The sequence below is a fragment of the Nomia melanderi genome, chromosome 2, assembly GCF_051020985.1.
Source record: "Nomia melanderi isolate GNS246 chromosome 2, iyNomMela1, whole genome shotgun sequence".
Classification (NCBI taxonomy): Eukaryota; Metazoa; Arthropoda; class Insecta; order Hymenoptera; family Halictidae; genus Nomia; species Nomia melanderi.
In genome coordinates this window covers 2,164,440-2,182,596 of record NC_135000.1, presented here as the reverse complement: position 1 = coordinate 2,182,596, position 18,157 = coordinate 2,164,440, and the positions used below count along the sequence as shown (strand labels likewise).

At 36.4% G+C, this 18,157-nt stretch overlaps 1 long non-coding RNA gene across 1 annotated transcript; it reads left to right on the top strand.

Annotated features, from left to right (window-relative positions):
* Nucleotides 1–5,593: 5,593 nt before the first annotated feature.
* Nucleotides 5,594–7,259, top strand: LOC116425929 (uncharacterized). Its single transcript, XR_004234802.2, has 4 exons — nucleotides 5,594–5,608; nucleotides 6,477–6,877; nucleotides 6,951–6,995; nucleotides 7,081–7,259. It is a non-coding gene; the product is annotated as an uncharacterized LOC116425929 (long non-coding RNA).
* The last annotated feature ends 10,898 nt before the right edge of the window (nucleotides 7,260–18,157 follow it).

Genomic DNA, 18,157 nt, shown 5'->3' with positions numbered 1-18,157 from the left:
ACGTGCTCGCCTCGGGCTTCCTCGCGCTCCTTCCCTTCCTGGCTGGCTGGCTGGCTGGTCTGCCCTTGCCTCGCGTTCCCTCCCCACCTTCCCGACTGGCTTTATCGAACACCTCGCTCCAGTTCAAACACTGGCTTTTTTCCTCGCCACCACACAGTGCACAGTGGCCGATTTGCCCGTTTTAGGTAGCCAAAACTGTCGCCTTTGCTACCTGAGATAGTTGAATGCTTGAGGTATAAGGTACCAATTGCTCTTTTTTCATTAGTGCACTCGTAATATAGAGTATTTCTAGCGAGAAGCTCTCGAGTGCAAAGGGCTAACGCTCATTACCACAGAGCAGTGGCCGATTTGTTGATTTCAAAAATGTTGGTTAAGCTGTCAAACTTTTGCTATCTCAGATAGTTGAATACTTGAGGTATAAGGTACCAATTGTTCTTTTTTCATTCGTGCACTCGTAAACTCGTGTGCTTTCTGAAAGTTCGGAGTTTTCGGTGCGCACGATTTGCCCTTCTAATTCTTCGAAATATTTTTGTGTTTCAAAGAAATTGCATATATTTTTCTGCGAAATGAAAGTTTCTTAGGTAATATACTATACTTTTGATGATACGTGATTCTTTTATTATGCATGTTTGTGTTATTATTTATATTTAAGTGTGATTTATAATTAATGACATTTAGTTCTAGTACTTCATTAATGAGTTTGTTATGCTGTCCTGTGAGACCGGCCTCCTTTCAAGCACCATCATATTTCTCAAAGGTTTGTGTTTATGGTGCACGAATCATTTCCTCTGCATGTTTCTGCTTTTTTTAGGATATTACTTTTAAAGCGCGACACGAATCGTTTAACGCATAGACGTCTATAAATATTCCTTCTCTATTATCAGTCGTTAACCTTTAGGGTAAACATGGACAACATCGAATGCTCTTTTGCTAATAAATGATTAACACGTTGACTCCCATGGTGATCAGTAACCGGAGCTTCAAAATTACTTACATACAATTACAATAAGAAAACTGATGTCGAATAAAGATACTCAATAACATAAACAGCTTGATAGTATAACACGTGTACCGTGATACCAACTGATTAATTATTATTTTTAATACCATTTGCCTTTGTTATGAAAGAATATGGATTGTTACACAAAACGTTCGAAATTCTCGTGGCAGTCAACGTGTTAATGATAAAGTAGTTTTACCAAGCACAGTTGTGAAAGAAATCATGAGACAGAGGGTTAATAACGACGCAATTAAGGTCTCGAAATCAAGAGAAACACCCTCTATATCATGAAACTTAGGAGTCGATGCATGCATCGCAACATGTTTCAACGTGTGCAAGGAACTTTAGATCGTTAAACCGTACGATTCTATCGGTCCTGCGCCCGTAGTTTCCTTCGGCGGCCGTAATTTCCCTTGTTCTTGAACCCGAAGAAGGGAATCTCGCACACGTTAGCCGGTTACCGTCTCTCCGTTCGTTTCGAAGCGAATTTAACACTTTAACTGCTATGGCGGTCCCTAGGGGTTTATTTCGTTTAATTTTATTTAAAGAATACATTAAAAATTTTCATTGCAATTTTAATTTGTAAATGTAATTAATTTTGTTTAAAAAAGTAAAAATTAAAAGTTCACCAAAGAAATTAAACTTGAGTTATTATGTATTATCTTTATTCGACTCTTGGTCTTCATTCTATGCACTTCAGAGGCGCCACTCAGTCCCCAATTGATTTGTCACAGCAAAATTGTAAAGTTTGATATTTAATACCATAAAGACATAACCAAACATTGTATAATGCATCAATATAGAAAAAATTAAAATAAAACAGTTCTGTTCCTCAATTTATGTGCAAGTTTTGGTTAAATAATTTCTGCAAAATGTCCGTACCTCATTGGAAAATGTCGATTATTTCCATTAAAGCATTTCTGGAGTACAAAGGTTTAACACAACAAAGAAATTATTAACACTGAACCTACCGAGCAGTTAAATCGACTTTTTCAAATTCCTCTATAGCAACTTCCAGAGTACATCTATTGAGACTAATTGATTCACAATTCAGTTTCTGTAGTCCTAAATCAATTTCTTGAATAATTTCTCGCAGAAACAACTATTATTTGTCCAATAATTGCAAAAGGGAGAAATCAGGAATGGGTCATTATGACAAATCTAGTAGGTTTAGTGTCAAATTACCTTTCGAACTTACGATACTGTATTCTTACTTTAAATTTTTGTTTAGATTACCGTGAGAAATGTGACATAAAAACTACAATAGTGTTTCTTATAGTAATTTCTAATAGTAATTTCTTGACTATGAAATCTTCTAACACCTTCAACCAGAATACCGTGAAATCCACGGATTCCCCGCAGTTAAAGCTCCGCTCAGAAGTCAGTTCCGCGTAGAAGAGGAAGGAGAACTTCTGCGGGTCGCGGTTCCCTCGGCGAGCAGCGCGTGCTCGAGGTATCGAGGGGAAAGGTCGACGGTGAAAAATAGAGATAGATCGGATAATCGGGTTTAAAGTTACAGGAGATGACTCGGCCGGAGGGAGATCGATCCACGATACATTTCGATTCTAACGCCCAGCCCTAAACGATCCCACAGAGATCGGCACGTGGCTGGTCGCACCCTCTGACATTGGTCCGCATAAAAGTCGGGGGTTGTCAGCCCCCTGCTACCCCGCCTCCTCGCCTTTCGACGAGTAAGCACGGATTCACAGGGTAAACGGGACGCTAAGTCACCGACGTCAACAGGGAATCAAGCTCCTCGAGTTTATTTGTTCGGGGAGCCCCGTTTGTTTCTTTAGGATCGGCGGCGATTTGTTCGCGCCGATGCCGTTGCACTTGATGTCTCGGTGCGCAACGGGGAGATGTTTAACCCTTTGTGGACGAAGATTCTTTGAAATATACAAAACCTTCGGCGGGTGAAACTGAAGCACATCAATTACTTAAACAATAGAAAAAAGGGAACTACGTGCTGATCTCTTGCTGTTTCAGTAATTGAATCATGTGTTTTCGACTTAGGTTTAGCATGAAGGTTTCATCTCGGCGAACTGTAGACATTCGTTCGCAAAGAGTTAACCCTTCCGTTACTACGGGCGACTATAGTCACTCTACATAAAATACCACTGACGTACTATGGCCGACTATAGTCGCTCTGCATAAGATGCAGCGTATTGTACACATGACGAGCGATTCGAGTTATTGCACATCGAGTATCTTTCTCTGGAAATGTAGTATCAGTGTTTTGTTTTCATCACTTGTTTCTCACGAGATTCGTCAATAATAAAAATCACCAAAACAAATGTCAAATCAGTTTGCAGACGCTTCTCCGAATGTTCGTAGCGATTAAAGTTAGTGCTTACCGAAGAAAGATAATTCACTTTTTTTCCAACAACAGACACAAAGGTATACTTCGTTATTTTTCAAATTTTTTGTTTCAAATCTAAATAAAACCTTTCTCGATAAGCTACTGCATAAATATAACGGAACTACAAAAGGGACAACATAACTTACAAAATCAAAGTGCTCATACCTATGTACATACCTTACTTAGCTCATCTCACCCTCGCTTTTGCATGTTACACGCTGTGTTGGTGTTTATCACCTCTTTTCTTGCATGCAGGTTTTTTGACAATTTTCCCGCTATTTCTTGCTTTATGCATGGCGTGTTAACCTAAACTCTTCTTTCCAGTTATCTAATATCTCTTACATTTCAGAGTTTTACGGAAACATACCCGAGGCAATTCATTCTTCTGTTTTAGGTGGCCACCAGTTTATTACATTATATTTAAAAAATAAAAAATAAATAAATACAACCAGTCTGACATTTGAAATCTGAATCTCCTGTTAAACATTTTTCTTAAACTCATGAACCAGGTTAACCCATACACCACCGCCCAAAAGTTTGGAATCACTTGCTGACTTCCGTCATAATCGAATGTATCGATTAACTTTGAAATGATTGTTTGTTATTATATCAGATATTAACACGCTGCATTATGATTTTAGAGATTTCAACTAGTTCTTATGTCCGGAACGGTCTTATATAAGTAATACTCCCAGTTTAAGACAATGTTTGAAATGAACTTTCCTACTACCGGGAAAGATGTCCTGTTGTCGGCTTATACAGAAACGCGTGATACTTTTGTTCTCTAATAAGCGTTGAGCATTACATATACGAAAGATACAAAATTAGAAACACTTGAAAAACTAATAGTCAGGATGCCCAGAATATGTCAAGCTGTTATTAAAAGTAAAGGCGGCTTTTTTGAAGAAAAGATAATTCGAAGAAAAATATTGGTTCTTCAATAGAAAAAAATTAATACAAACTATAAAACATGTTACTTACAAGTTTTTGATAAATAAACCTTCCTTAGTTACTTTAACGGCATTAATTTTTTCTTAAAAATGTTCTGTTTCTTTAAATTTACGTAGTGATTCCAAATTTTTGGTCGGTAGTGTACATTAAATTTCATTTCTCGCGAACCAATTTGAAATACGATAAAAAATAATTGATTTCTAAAGCTATAATCAGCACAAACGGGGCGTGAAGTCTGCATCTTTCGCCTGCCCACAATTAGCATTCTAACGGTCAATTAAAAACGAAATGATTACATACATGCATTTTCAGTAACAAAATAGTTACGAAAATTATACTGTAAAGCTCAGAAATATTTGATCGACTACAGTATGTATACAGTATACATAAAAGGGAAAAATGTAGGTTAATTACAGTTAAGAAAGGTTAATCGAACAAGCGATAAGTTAAACATTTAAATTCATTCTTCGTGACTGAGTTGTTAAAGCAATATGCATTAAAGTGTACCCATTAAAAATAACGGAAGCGATTAAAACGCAATTAGAGAATCAGTAAACTGGACAAACTCTATTTTCGTGAATTTTTTCTAAAAGTATGCAATTTCTTTGAATAAACTGTTTTAATTTATATTACCATCCAGTACCTTAGAAGAAATATTTTTATATCATACAAAATTTGATCGTCGTAGATTATAGTGTATTTAAAGCTCGAAACATCCTGTAACATCCTTTATTTTACACAATATCAGGTTTTCTACTAAAAAAACTTACTATCTGTAACAGAGATAAAAGTACGACTTTAACAAGAGCAAAGTATGACAGTAATGTATTGCATATCTTACTTCGTTTGATAAATTTTGAAAAATTATTCCATAAAAAAGTGTAAATTATTACATTGATAGTAAATTGATAACATTGTCACGAAGAATACGACTTAATGGTAAAGAGTTCGGGATTTGGTTAAATATATAAATGAGAAAAATGTTCGTTAATGTTATTATGTTTAACCCTTTGCGGACGAACGTCGACATTTCGGAAAGATGAAGTGTTCGTATTTGAAAGACTAAGTCGCAGAGAAACGATTTAATTACTTTGACAGCAAGTTTCCTTTTTTCCTATTAATTAAGTAATTGACATTTAATATAACTTCATTCGTTGAAGACTTTGTAGATTTCAAAGCATCTTCGTCTGCAAAGGGTTAAAGAACTTACACGTTACAACATGCAAGAGATAATGAAGGTTTACCTCTTTCTATCTGTGATTTATCTGTCAACGTTTTTTATTACGCCATCTGAAGCGGTAAGAAATTGATTTGGTATTATTTATCTGACTGGAAACTGTATAACGTATATTCTTTAACAGTATATAATTTGAGCTCCTCCAAATAATCCTAGACCGGAATATAAATAATAATTTAAGTCAATGTATTCGAAAGGTAATCAAAATCACTAATTCCTAGTGTGTTAATAATATTCTATCGATTAACTTTTATTAATCATTAAAAATAACCTTTTAATTGATTGTTACTTAGGATGAACTTTATATAAGAAAAATATCGGAGTTCGTTCCGAGGAGGATTTGCAAATTGTATTTGTCATAATGGCAGTAACATGTAACATTGAAAATTATGAAATATAATATATACAGCCCGTAAATCGCATTAAATTATCACTTCTTTGGTAACGATCACTTTTCACCTGGTTTCCTTTATAATAAATGGAGTAAACATAAGTTTCTTCTCATGTTTGTAGTCAATTATTTCGAGAACGTACTGTATTGATACAGTCGAACCGCTGACACAAACGAATAAATATATAAATATAAATTATATTAATACTATAATTAATAATTCCAATTTCAGTAAAATATTATACATTTTATTAAATAGAGTGTTATACATTTTAAAATATAAAATATTAAACACGTAATATTTTATTACTATTTATTACTATGTAATAAAATATTACATGTTTTATTTTCTGGTAGAAATTTTGTAAAGTATTTCATTTATCATAATGACAATAATATGTAACCTTATGAGACACGAAATATAATACATAAAGCATGTAAATGGTATCGCCATACCATTTTGATTGTTAAGATTATTTCCTCCGCGATTTCCGCTACAATAAATGCGGTGAATATAAGTTTATTTTTATCTTTGTAGTATTCTAAAACCACACTACAATAGTGCTGTCCATGCAAGACACGAGTAAATAACATAACATACCCATTAATTCTAAAATGGCACACGACTAGTATTAATGTACAGAATAGAAGTTTTACGATCGGTCACGAAACACATGTTCATTGACAGAAACGTCGTATAAAACATTTTCCTTTGTTTTCGAAATTTTTTATCTATGCCATAATTTTAAGCACTGATTCAGTATAAAAAGCGTACGAAATAAGTACCAGAGCACAGGTGCATAGTACCAAGTCACTGAGATATTCAGACAAGTGTAGAGTTAAACAAAGAACAATATGTATAAGAAAGTTCGTATTGCTCTCGCACTTTTTTCTGTCATCGTCATGTCAGGATTATTCTCGACAGCAAATGCTAAGGACGTAAGTACTGAATACTTCTTTTTCTTGAATTGTTGATGCACAGTTTTGTAATAATACTGCGTACTTTTGACAGCGTTATAATTGCAATTGCAAGCATATAACAGCACCAACCTGCTTCGTGAGTATTATTTTCCTTTATATCTACTTTATTCTAATGTTCATAAGCAGAAATTAATCGTTCGTGTTTTCTCTTGTTCCATTAGTTCAGATGCAAGGTGGGTTAACTGCTATATATGGCGGTCGCAGCATGGAGTGAAGAATGTAAAACTTTGACGTCATATATACCAGTACCTACGACCTTCGAATGCTCGATATGTTACTAATTATTTGAAGAAATAAAGTTTGTCAGATATACAAGATTTTTTTGCTTCGTGTTTCACATAACCTAGAAATGTTGAAATGCTTCAATAAAACCTGTTGAGCTTATTATTTATTTATCAGTTCATTACCTGACAATTATGTCGTAATAAACCATTTTATTCGAGTAAATAGTTAATTCCTCCGGTTTTCTAAGGCGTTTAAGGGTTTGCGTTTGAACCAATGGAAAAATATTGGCAAACATTACTCAATTCGGGTAATGTTTATAAAACTATAAACTTCTTAAATTTTATTATGCACTAACAATTAATAAAATTGTGAAAGAAAACAATCGTTTGTTTTTAGTTACAAATGCACCTATTCCATCAAAGAAAACATTTCTGCGATAACATTTCACAATCGAACTTCTTTTGATTAATTTACGAGGATATCCCGCGTCATTTATTATAAATATAAGAAAATGATATCTCACTAAAACTACCATTAACTCATATTTTTGCAAAAATAGACTTATACCACTTAAAAAGAAACAACTCTTTTATCTCTAAAACCATTTCGGATATTTAACACTTTTTAGATATCAATGCATAATTACCAAATAAGAAAATTGAAATCCGTCATTTTGACGGTAGTCCTATTGTCAAGAAAGGAAAAAGAAAAACGATCGATCCCGGTCATCGCGAAACATCGATCGATCCACGTAAATCCGAGTGAAAACGCTGCTCGTCTTGCCGGTTCCCATGAACCTGCTCCTCGTGACGTAACTCTCCGCGACTTAGCTCCAGCCCCCTTCTCTGTCATGGAAAAGGAACCCGAGGTTCCCATATCGCGCATGCAAAGCTTGATGTATCGACGCTTTATGACGACACAGGGCTCCCGAATACAAACCGCCCACCCCTGACAAAGCCGCTTTCTCTCTTTCTCCCTCGATCCGTCTCTCTCCCTGTCCGAGCGGTAAAGTCACCCTAATGGTCGGATTAGTTTCCGATAGCGGTGCTCGAGTAGGCCGGTCAAAACTCCGTTAAACAAGATTCGCATTCACGAGTGACGTTCCCCAGGCCATTCGACATAGTGAGAGAGATAGTCGTTTATTAATTATTCATTCGCACGTCGCGGCACTGCTGCACGCGTGCCGAATTTCCGGAATAAACTTCTCTTTCTTTTCTGTCGTCGTGTAAGTTAGGTTACGTAGATTTTGGGATTAACCGATTAAGACCAGTAGTTCGGTTGATTAATGTTTATGGTTGAATAAACTGATATCTTTCTCTCCTTTTTGACGTCGTGGAGGTTACATTACGTAGATTTGGGATTAATTGATTAAGATTTATAGTGCGATTAGTTAATGTTTATGGTTGAACAAATTGATCATTGAAAAGTGATTGATTTAGGTGAATGTTAATGATAGTTAGGAGCCACTGGTTGGAGGAAATTGATTATCGAGAGATTCGTGGTTGATTTAATTGATTAATGATAGTAATTGCTGATTACTGATTGTATATCTCGAATTTCGGTCGTTGCCAATGGGAAACTAGAAGTGTATAGAATATTAATTTCATTAGGAAAAAATGCTGTAATTAAATAGTAATCGAATTAGACAACAGAACACACTGTATTCATACAGTCGAATCGTTAACACAGACGAATAAATATATAAATATATATTATATTAATAACATAATGAATAGTTCCAATTTTAGTAAAATATTATACATTTTAAAATATAAAATATTAAACATGTAATATTTTATTACTATTTATTATTGTTTAATAAAATATTACATATTTTATTTCCTTGCAGAAATTTCGTAAAGTATTCCATAAAAAATAGTAAATGATTACATATCTAGTAAGTTCATAACAGTGCTACGAAAAATGCAATGTAACGATAAAGAGTTCGTGATTGGGTCGATTATATATGAGCACCTCCGAGGAAATAATTTAAGCTAACACTTTCGAATTAGAATCATTAATATCATTCGAGAATATGATTACAGGTTGATAATATTTCATTAATTAACTATTATCATATACTAAAGGTAAAGTAATTATTTCTGATTTAATTGGCCACTAGGATCCACTTCGTAAATCTAAAATAGAGTTGATACCAAGAAAGAGTTGCACGAAATATAACACATAAAGCATGTAAATGGTATCGCCATACCATTTTGATTGTTAAGATTATTTCCTCCGCGATTTCCGCTACAATAAATGCGGTGAATATAAGTTTCTTTTTATCTTTGTAGTATTCTAAAACCACACTATAATAATTCTGTCCATCCAAGACACGAGTAAATAACATAACATACCCATTAGTTCTAAAATGGTACACGACTAGCATTAATGTTCAGATTAGAAGTTTTACGATCGGTCACGAAACACATGTTTATTGATAGAAACGTCGTATAAAACGTTTTCCTTTTCGGTATAAAAAGCATACGAAATAAGTACCAGATCATAGGTGCATAGTACCAAGCCACTGAGATATTCAGACGAGTGTAAAATTAAACAAAGAACAATATGTATAAAAAAGTTCGTATTGCTCTCGCACTTTTTTCCGTCATCGTCATGTCAGGGTTATTCTCAACAGCAAATGCTGATTGCGATTGCAACAATTTAAGAACACCGCTCTGCTACGTGAGTAATGTTTTCATTTATATCTACTTTATTCTAATGTTCATAAGCAGAAATTAATCGTTCGTGTTTTCTCTTGTTCCATTAGGTTCGATGCAAGTGGGGTTAAGTACGAGATGCGGAATGTTAAGTACGAGTAATCGACTTAGACAAAACTAAGCGTTCCAACTTTTCTCAATTGAAATTAAGTAATAATTTCCTATTATCAATCATTAACCTTTGTAATAAACATAGACCTGGAATAAACATCAAAATTTAATCTTCCCCTAATAAATTATTAGTAATAATGAAATTATATCAATCATAGTTAAAGAAACAAACCTTCAACTGTAAAGGGTTAACAATGTACACATTTCCGTCCATTCAACACGGCGAACTACATTTCCACCAAACCCCAACGAAATCCTCAAAATTAGATCATACCCGAAGACCCATCAATGTTCCCACAATCATTCCACAATTTCCTAACCAAAGCATACCACTAAACACAAAGAGATCAATCATTAAACGCACAAGAAACACAGAACTCTAAACGCAACCTTAACCAAGGTAGACCTAGCCAGGCTCCCGTTGTCCGACATCCATCCTCTCCCATCCTCATCCAGGACCCTCGTGTCGTGGATCTTGTACGGTTCTCGGACTAATAGATCGGAACCGTTGACCGCGTCCAGTCAATATCTCAATATCGTTATCTCGCCCTGTCTGTAGCGACGGAACGAAACAGCCCGAAAAAAGCTGGAGGAGGGGAAGCTAGGCGTTCCTCGGGCCTGGGATCGGCCTCGAGTAGGACCTAATCTCCAGGAACATCTTCCTGCTCGCTCGAGGAAAGCTGGCCCGAATGGCCCAGGTCCATCTTCCTCTTTCTCTCTTTCTTATTCCGTTTCTCTTAGCGGCCGCGCCAAGAAGTTCCCAGAGGAGGTTCCGAAATGGAATCATCGATCGATAAGCGATCAGGCTCGCGAGGCGAACCTTTCAATCATGCGACACCTATCAAACCAGAAAGCTTCCAGTGTTCCAAACGAGGCTGCTGCTCCCCCGCCTCTAAACCCGAGGGGACCCGGAGCGCTGGAACGATCCTATCAGTGATTCATGGCCAACGGCCGCGTATAGTCGGATCACCGTTTCACCGTTTCCTCCGCGGAACATCGACACCGGAGTCGGCCCATCCGAAGTTCGAGGAAAGCTTCCTTCTGAAGGCCACCGTATATACACGCTTACACTTGCGGCGATGCAGGCATCGCTGCAAACGATGGGTTCGAGCCATTTCCACTTTTCTTTCTCGTTTATTGTATATTCTAAGTTGCGTTAACCCTTAGCAGTCCTACGTCGAGTCAGACTCGACATTCTACTTTATTGCAACCTCTACCTGTTTTAACGATTTTTTCTATATTTATTTGTAGTATCACAATTGTACCATTTAAAGGTAACATTTCAATGACTCCCAAATATTCTTGAATAAATAAATAGAGCCATATTAAGCTGTAATTGAATGAACTAACGTCGACGTGAACTTCAAAGTGAGAAACCAAGAGTACTTCGGACTGCAAAGGGTTAATTGTATTCGGTGATCGGTAGCTGTTTTAAAGTATGCAGTTTAGTAGCTTGCGTTTCAAAACTTGAAATAGGCGAGGAAGCTTAAGAATGAGAAATATTCTATTAGCCACAAATTCTGAGGCGAAACACTAATAGTTAGTTAGAACACTAAACCTAGAATCGAAGTATTGTCTCATAAATTTCTCATTAATAAACATTCTGCTTCAATATCAGCAAAAGAAATTGTGGAAAAGCTTAGAAATCTTTGTTTTATAAGCAGAAAAGTGAAAAGTGGGAAATATCCTAAAAATAATAATAACTTAAGAAATAATAAAGATTCTTAAGTTTTCCAAAAATTATTTTTACTAATATTGAAGTGGAATATCTTATATCGAGAAATTTATGAGAAAATATATTGATTCTATGTTCTAAGTACTAGTTTCTCGCAGTTAAATCTGAACAGATCCGATTCGCCTTAGTCCACCCTAGAAAACGCAAGTGCAAACACGAGTTAACTCGTGACTGGTCAGTGTGTAAAAAAATTTAACAAAATATCGAAAAAAATAAAAAACATAACAAAAATTCGAAACCAGTAATTGTGACTGATACATTAGTTCTAATGTTAATCAGTTTCTTTAATAATTTCTCAAAGAGATATTTATACCTTCTCTGTAATCGCAAAAAAAATCAAGGAATGAGTCATTTTAACCCATTTTGTACTTCAAGTGTTAACTCTTTGTATACGAGAATATTTTGCTGAACAAATATTCACTGTTCCCTGATGAAATATCAATGATATTTTTTGCAACTAACATAAAGAAATATCTTGCATAAATTAAGGGACAGAACTATTTTATTTGGAAATTCCATGTATTAATACATCATATAAAATTTTAAATTGAATTTTAAGTTCTATAACTTAATTAGGTGAAATCAAATGGCGACTGAGAGGCGGCTCTCGAGCGCAAAATGTTAAATTTCAGAATATTTTCGACTGCCGATTTTCACTCGGTATACAACACAACGAACGTAATTTACCAACCTACAGCGTTTTTCTGTCTAAAAGAAAAGCTCCGCCGATCGGAGACGGATTCGACGTCGTGGTTCGACGGGTCCGCGATCGAGATTCGCCTTCCAGGCCCGTTGTAAATTCAACGACTAATCGGGCGAGCCGATCTTAGCGAGGACGCGGAACGCGAGCGGCCAGATATCGGCCTAAGCATAAATTCCTCAAGCGTTGTGACACGCGCGCGCGCGCGCGCGAACGCGCGGCCGGCATAATCTCGCTAACCGAAGAGCCACGCGTGCGACGCGACGGCTCGAATCTGCGCGAACCGCCGCGCAATATCGTCTCAGATTTATGACCGGGCGAAGATAGGCCGGCCCGATATTCGACACAGGATGAATCGGTTCACGCGAATTCGGATCTAGATCCACTTCCTAATTGGCGAAATTGGCTCGGGACTGTTCCCCTATCGCGGCTTATTCGCGCCGAACAGGCGGGGGATCGATCTTCCATTCGATCTTTCGGTTAATCAATTCTTTTTATTTATTGGACCGTCCCGTACGTTCGTGTCGTTTATTTTTCTACCGTGTGAAATAGTAGCTCTTTTGTAGGAAAATGTGATATTCGTTTCTTCAGAAATGTAGGGTTAACGAAAGTAATATTATCTTGAGCGTTTTTTGATTTTGTTCGTGAATAAGCGGTTGTTAAGTGGTTAATAAACAAATGGAATTGTTTTGCATATGTGAAAAGCAACCAAATATTACAGTGATAGCCGGTGGTGTTTGTAAATGGCGAATTTTGATTGAAATTCTGTTGAATTGCAAGCATCGGAGTAACTGATACTTAATCAACGTTATGGTTTACTCCAAAAATTGTTGCAGTATAAGATTCTGTACATTGACGCTTAAACTGCCACGTAACCCGAATTCGGTGCCATTTTTAAGTAAACTTGAACATTCATTTTCTTGGTAGCGTATCAAACGAATCGGATATTGTTGGATGTATGAACTATAAGTATGAACAATAATTTGACAAATTAATTCTAATTCTTTTGCATGATATGAAAGTACTTAAAATAGCCAATGCATATAGCCACACGTCAATTATCTCACTAATAAAATATATCCTTCCTTTCCTTCTCTAATATACAAACTACACAACGTTTACGAGGTTCCTCAGATGAACTTGTTTCATTGAACATCAGAGAATATCTACTAATAAATCTTAATGGTAATGATGGACATAGTCTAACTATTCGTGTTCTTATTCACATACTTATTATAATGCCCCAAAAGGTGGTGCGCATATGTCTGCTTCGTTGGTGCAGATTAGGAAAAATCGCGCACATATGCGCTAATGATGCAAGTGTGTTAATGATAAAATCTTTAAAAAACGTATAAGTGGCGTTAATCGATTCGGTCGGTAAGTGGTTGATATAACAGTTTGAAAGAGTTAATTTCGGAATCGTTCCAATACCCGATCGTAACGACCACGGCCGATTTCCAGTCGATCGCGGGACAGGCGGAGAACGCGCGGGTGGAGCGTTCGGTCCGGACCGCGAGAAAGACCATCCCGTGTCACGCGAACGGTTCTCCTCGCTGCCATTGGCTCTCCTCGCCGAGAAGATCGTCGACGCCCCCGCGCACGCACGCGGGACGGGTTCTCGTGACCGGTGACAATATTCCCGGCCGCCGGTTTCTCGTCTCGCTGCCCTTTTTTCCCCTCGTCGCGAGGCTTTTAACCCTTTCGGGACGAATATCGCCATATTGACGACGCTACGGTCTTATGTATCCAGAACAGAAGGTTCCAAATGAATAATTTAACGTTATTGGTTGACACGTTCACTGCCACGAAAAACATCAGCGTTTTATGTATCACTTTCTATAGCAAAAATACAAAGCAAGGATTATGAATTCTTAGATATGAAAATTCTTATATTACCCTATTATCTAGTTATTTACGTTACGGAAAATTTGTATTCGAAATCAATTATCTTCCAAGTTATAATTACTTTCTTGTAATTTGAAAGTTCCGATCATCGGTGACCGCCGTGGCAGTCAAAGTGTTAATGGTTGTATGTACTATTGTCTTTACTCTTATGATTTTTTTTGGTTTTTTAATTTTATTTTCAATACCCTTATTCCGAGGATTTAACCCTTTCGAAACGAATGTCGCCATATTGATGGCGCTATGGTCTTATGTATTCAGAACAGAAAGTTTTAAACGAGGATTTCGTTATTTAACGGTATTAGTTAACTGTTGTATGTACTATTGTCTTTCTTCTTATTATGTTTATTATTATTTTTTTGGTTTTTTAATTTTATTTTCAACACCCTTATTCCAAGGATTTAACCCTTTCGGAACGAATGTCGCCATGTTGACGACACTACGATCTTACGTATCCGGAACAGAAAGTTCTAAACGAATTATTTTGTTATTTAACGGTATCGGTTAATGTTGGGGAAATAATAATAAAAAGAGATAAATTGTTGCATTGGCTAGGAGAATGATTTAATTGATTTAATACTTATAAAAGAAATAAGCCAAAGTATTTTTTCTACTTTCTGATTGTACCTTTGTACCTATAAAACAATGAACATTCATAGTCAATTATTATTAGAAAGAAATATTGAAAAATTACTCGATTTTACTACTATAACAGAGGATTTCTCCTTTAACCCTTTACCATACGATTCTCTTCATGACTCTGATCGCCAGATTTATTTCATCATTACTAATTTACAATTACACGAAGAAATTTTTTCTTCACTGTAATTACACATTTACTTTGTAAGTGGAACATCGATAATAGCAAAATTGCCCTTTACTTCAACTTATTTTTAATACGTTCACTGCCCAGATCTAATGACCCTTTACATAATACCCGTCTAGTAAAAAATAGTAAAACTCTATATAATGTTGTATCAAATTACTTAAACTTATTATATCGTTCCTACACGACCAGTAAACTTTTAACTCACTGAAACTATATACGGCATCTCCTACTTTATACGCTGTAGTTGTATATTTCGAAATGCGCATTTGAATCACGCATGATGCCTGGACGTGCAATTTTCTATGTTCAATGAATCACATATGATTCATGGACACTGAACGAGTTACAGGAATAACAAAACGATTTCTTAACCTCTCGCGCTCCAATGACCACTTAATTTAGTAGTTAAAAAGTATAAAATTTAATATTTAATGTTAAGCTGCGTATATTACGTCAATACATGAAATGTTCAATTAAAAAGAGCTTTGCTCCCGAATCTACGTATGTCTTCTCGTTAAGTTGCTTTCAAAATGTGTCATCTGTATCTCATCAGAAAATGTTGAATACTTCTAATGAAACACTTTTGGAGTGCAAAGGGTTGTGTGCCAATGGCAATAGTGCATGGGACGAAAGCTTAATCCTTTGCACTCGTATGTCATGCTGGAAATGACAATATAAATTTGTTATAGAACATTGGAAATTGTTTGAAAATTACCACATTTTAAAAGATTATAAAAATTAAATCTTATAATTATTATTATAAATAAAATAAATATAAAACGGTGAATTCTACCACTGTAAAGTACTTTAATTCAATTCCCTAAAAATAAACACAAGTGTACACACAACGACATTGAAAATAAATCGAGTGCGAAGGATTAATATTTCATAAAAAAGAAATGTCTATAATAGTGTTAACACTAACCGTATCGGCACATTTCTTATCGTAAACCAATCAAATATATAGCTTCTAAATGAAGGTAAACAAGTTAGATGATAAATTTTTCTTAGTGGAAAAAGAATTGAAAAGAATTAAAAAACCTAATTAGATAATATAATAATTTATATAAGGTTAAATAAACGAAAGAAAATATAGAATTTTTAATTTTAACTACTCGGTACGGTTAGTGTTAAATTGGTCTAAAAATCTTTAACACGAGTATCTCTTGTCATTGTCTCAGAAGGGGTTAAAGCTATATACTTCATATTACATATTTCACGGAAAAAATGTCCATGACAGGATTAAACCGATCTCGCAATCTTCAGCACGAGTCTCACTCGTCAATATCCCACAAGGAGTTAAATCTGCATATTTCAAATTACATATTTCATGGAAAAAATCTCCATGAGGGGGTTAAACTACTCTACAAATCTTCAGCACGAGTCTCACTCGTCAATATCTTGCAAGGGGTTAAAGCTGCATATTTCATGGAAAAAATGTCCATGACAGGGTTAAACCGATCTAGTAATCTTCAGCACGAGTCTCACTCGTCATTGTCTCACAAGGGGTTAAAGGTACATATTACTTAGCTCTAGTTTGCGGTGTGTGGTCTGAAAAGCGATCGGCTCGGCTTCGGTTACCATGGGCCGCTGTTCGCCGGCCACCTAAAGCTCCTGGCCAACGAAACAACTCTCGAGGACCAGGCCAAGCATCCTTGATCCACGAGTATGCATTGTGCGGCACGCGCCCGCCGCGCCGGCTGGCTCGAGTGCGCCGCATATGTTTCGAATCAGTTGCGAAACCTATCCGATCGTCTACCGGTGTCCGGGCGGCCGCGCGGCGGGCTGCATCGGGGCCGCCTGGAAACTTCCTCTTTCGCAGGCCCTTGCGAAACCGAGCCGAGTTCACAGCTCGCCGAGCGTGTCGCGGATTACGGGAGTAACCGAGCGTGGAAGGACGCAGTTTGGAAACTGCCTTCGCCTATAAGTAGATTTCCTTTTTCGTTTTTTTCCTTTTTGCTCGGGGGTGAGAAGTGGAAAGCGTTAGGCTAGAACAGGGCTACTCGAACTTTTCCAGGTGGTGATCGGGAGAATATGTTCTTCTGACACTGGGTATATTGATTTGAATGATAATGTAATATTGTTGCGCACTAACATTTACTTTGAAGGGGTGAAAACAGCTTTAAGTGTTAAATGAATTTATAATAAAAGAAATGTAAATTATTCTTTTCGCGACTAACGATTGAAAAAAATTTTCCTTCTGCACTCCTAGTTTCAGAGATATTGTAAGTAATATACTTTCAACCCTGAACTTTGAAGGGTGTTTTCATCCCTTCAAAGTGGATGTTGGCCGATAAGAAAAAAGACGTGTCACAATTTCTTAAGAACTATGTCTCGCATAAGTTTCATCAAAATTGGTGCGCGTTGATTGAGAAGGTTCCCTTGTGAATTAGGTTACGTCGCAGCTAATCCAGACTTATAGCGCAAAATAAGAGATACTTCGTAGCTGGCGGTGAATAGGTTAAATGAGGGTTGTACTGTACGATTCAATTCTGCTTTCGTACTTAGCCCTTAGGTGATTGGATCAAAGCTTGGCCGACGGAAAGTCGATGTCGCTATGGTCTACTTGTCACAGTACAACATCTTCATCAAGGTTGTCGAGGCTTTTAGGTGGAAGCTGTGACTAAGAATTGAAGCCCAGCGTTTTGTTAACCTTTAACCCTTTCTCTTCTATCGATGATTATAGCTACCCGCCTAAATTTCACGTTGATTATATATTATTGCATTCTATTAGATGATTATGCGTATCACAACCAGAATAAGGAATTAATCAATTACAATACGCTACTAGCGATTAAAGTTACTTTTGAGAAGTCGGTTAGGTCACCGTAAAACAAGTACCATTGGGACTGTCCCATGCCGCGAAAAAATTTGTGAGTAAAGTTGCTATAACAAGAGGGTTAAGTATGAAAATACCGTGAATTTGGAAACGAGTGAAATGTCCGTTATATAATTGATAATATCGTTATCCAGAGATATTGAAATAAGTGAAAACAAGTGAATGGAATCAATTATC